Source organism: Arachis stenosperma, chromosome 9 (genome assembly GCF_014773155.1).
Source record: "Arachis stenosperma cultivar V10309 chromosome 9, arast.V10309.gnm1.PFL2, whole genome shotgun sequence".
Classification (NCBI taxonomy): domain Eukaryota; kingdom Viridiplantae; phylum Streptophyta; class Magnoliopsida; order Fabales; family Fabaceae; genus Arachis; species Arachis stenosperma.
Genome location: NC_080385.1, coordinates 108,935,576 through 108,938,699, shown reverse-complemented (window position 1 = coordinate 108,938,699; position 3,124 = coordinate 108,935,576).

Here is a 3,124-nt window from a genome sequence, read left to right as displayed (position 1 = left end):
GTTGCTTGTTTCTTTGTTCTTCTTTGATTCTGGGAAGACTTTCAGGATGATGCTCTCCTCATGCATCCTGAGGGTTAACTCTCCTTGTTCTATGTCCACAATGGCTCTAGCAGTGGCCAAAAATGGTCGACCAAGTATTATGGAGTCATTTCCATTTTCTGAAGAATCCAAGATCACAAAGTCTGCCGGATAGATAAACTTGTCAACCTTAACTAAAAGGTTCTCAATCAGCCCTTTAGGATGTACTATTGATTGGTCTACCAATTCCAAAGACATCTCTGTTGGTTTCACTTCCTCTATGCCAAGCTTTTTCACTAGAGAATATGGGATTAGATTTATGCTTGCTCCTAGATCGCACATCCCCTTGTTGATAAACAAGTTCCCAATAGTGCATGGTAGGAAGAATCCTCCAGGATCTTCAAGCTTGGGAGGAAGTCCCTTTTTGATGAGTGCACTACACTCTTCACTAAGCATCACAGTTTCCTTCTCATTCCAACTTCTTTTCTTGTTGATGAGCTCCTTTAGAAACTTAGCATACAGTGGCATTTGTTCCAAGGCTTCTGCCAAAGGTATGTTGATCTCCAACCTCTTGAAAGTCTCAAGAAACTTGTGGAAGTGCTGGTCCTTTGTTTCCTTGTGAAATCTTTGAGGATAAGGTAGTGGTGGTGTTGAGCTCTTCACCACTTGATGCTGTTTTGGACTTGGTTCCTCCATGATTTGCTTGCCTTTCTTTAAATTCTGTGGCTTGTTATCTTCCTCTGTGACCTTTTCAGAAGCACTCTTGCTTATCTTGTCTTGGTTGATGATTTCATCCTTCTTTGTTGGCTCAGTGTCATTCTCCATAAGCTTCTTTGTTGCTCCTTGGTCACCATCTGTCAACACCCTTCCGCTTCTCAGTTGCACAACCTTGCATTCTTCCTTTGGGTTGGGAATGGTATCACTAGGTAGTGAACTTGATGGGTTCTCAACAGAGATCTTCTTAGAGATTTGGCCAATTTGCCTCTCTAAGTTCTTCATGGTAGCTTCTTGATTCTTGGTGGTTAGTTCTTGGTTTTTCATCAGTTTTTCCATGAGCTGTTCTAGATGGGTGATTCTCTGTGAGTCTTGTGATGGTGGTTGATTTTGGGGTGTTGATGGGTGAGGATAAATGTTTTGGTTAGTTGGTTGGTTATTGGGTGGATATTGGTTAGAATTTGGATAGTTGTTTTGTGGTTTTCTGTATGAGTTTTGGTTAGTGTTTGGCTGGGAGTTGTGGTTTGTGTTTTTCCAATTGTTTTGACTTGTGTTTCTTTGCCATGGTTGTTGGTTTTGGTTATGGTTGTCTCCCCATCTAAGGTTTGGATGATTCTTCCAAGATGGATTGTAAGTCTCTCCATAAACTTCATTTGTTCCCTGATTCTGGTTGTGCAAGTATTGAACCTGCTCTTGTTGTTGCTCCTCTTGAGCTTCTTCACTGTGCACCCAAGTGGTTGGAGGTTGGCTTGTGGTGCTTACTGCTGCCACTTGCAAGCCATCAATTCTTTTAGCCATTTGCTCAAATTGTTGTTGAATCTGTTGTTGCATCATCTTGTTTTAAGCTAGAATTGAATCAACTCCTTCCAACTCCATGACTCCTCTTCTCTGTGATGGTTGGCGTTGTCTTTGATAAGCAAAGAAATATTGGTTGTTGGCCACCATATCAATGAGATTTCGAGCTTCTTCCGTGGTTTTCATGAGTTGTAGAGAGCCTCCAGCAGAGTGATCAAGAGCTTCTTGAGCTTTAAGGGTGAGGCCTTCATAGAAGTTTTGTAGCTTGTCCCACTCAGTGAACATCTCTGGTGGGCACTTCCTCAATAGAGCCTTGTATCTCTCCCATGCTTCATATAAGCTCTCGGCCTCCAATTGAGTGAATGTTTGAACTTCTGTCTTCAACCTTAGAACTCTTTGAGGGGGGTAGAATTTGGCAAGAAACTTGCTCACCAAGTCATCCCAAGTGTTGATGCTTTCTTTTGGAAAAGTCTCTAGCCATTGAGTTGCTTTGTCCCTGAGAGAGAATGGGAAGAGTAGCAACTTATAGCTATCAGGAGGTACACCATTTGTTTTCACAGTGTCACATATTCTCAAGAATGTGGATAGATGTTGATTTGGATCCTCCAAAGGCCCTCCTCCAAAAGAACAATTGTTTTGCACCAGAGTGATGAGTTGTGGCTTGAGTTCAAAGTTGTTTGCATTGACATTGGGAGTGAGAATGCTGCTCCCACAATGCTTGGCATTTGCAAAGGTGTATGAAGCCAAGACTCTTCTCTGTTGGTCATTGTTGGCTCCTCCTCCTGGGTGATTAGTATCTCTTTCCATGTCTTGGAATTCCTCCTCAGATTCTTCTTCTTCTCCAACAATATTCTTCCCTCTTTCAGCTCTTCTGATTCTCCTAAGAGTTCTTTGATCAATTTCAGAAATAATGGGGGAAGATCTTCCTATACCTGACATACAAACACACAGTAATGAACACACAAAACCAGAAAATTAATAAAACTCCAATCTATTGCTAGAATGAGGTTTTGGTTAGTTTAAGCAAAGATTCAAACAGTTAGTGTGTTAGTGAGAATTAGAATAACAGAAAAGAAAAATGCTTAATCTAGACCTCCACTTCACTTAATCATTGTCAATCTATTTCAATCCCCGGCAACGGCGCCAAAAACTTGATGTGTGGAAAACGATCCAACACAAAACTCACCGGCAAGTGTACCGGGTCGCATCAAGTAATAATAACTCACATGAGTGAGGTCGATCCCACAGGGATTGAAGGATTGAGCAATTTTAGTTTAGTGGGTGATTTAGTCAAGCGAATCAAGTTTGGTTGAGTGATTTGTGTTTAACAGAAATTAAATGACAGTAAATGTAAAGGGGGAAGGGAGAAGTGCAGTAAAATAAGAAACAGAAAGGTAAAAGTGCAGAAACTTAAAGAGCAAGAAAGTAAATGACTGAAAGTAAAAGTGCAGGAAACTTAAATTGCAGTAACTTAAATGGCAAGAAAGATAAATGGCTTGAATATAAAAGGGAATTAAGGAATGGGATTGCAAGATCTAAACAAAGGGAAAGTAAATTGCAAAAATGAAGGTAGCAGAAATTGAATTGGATGCAAACA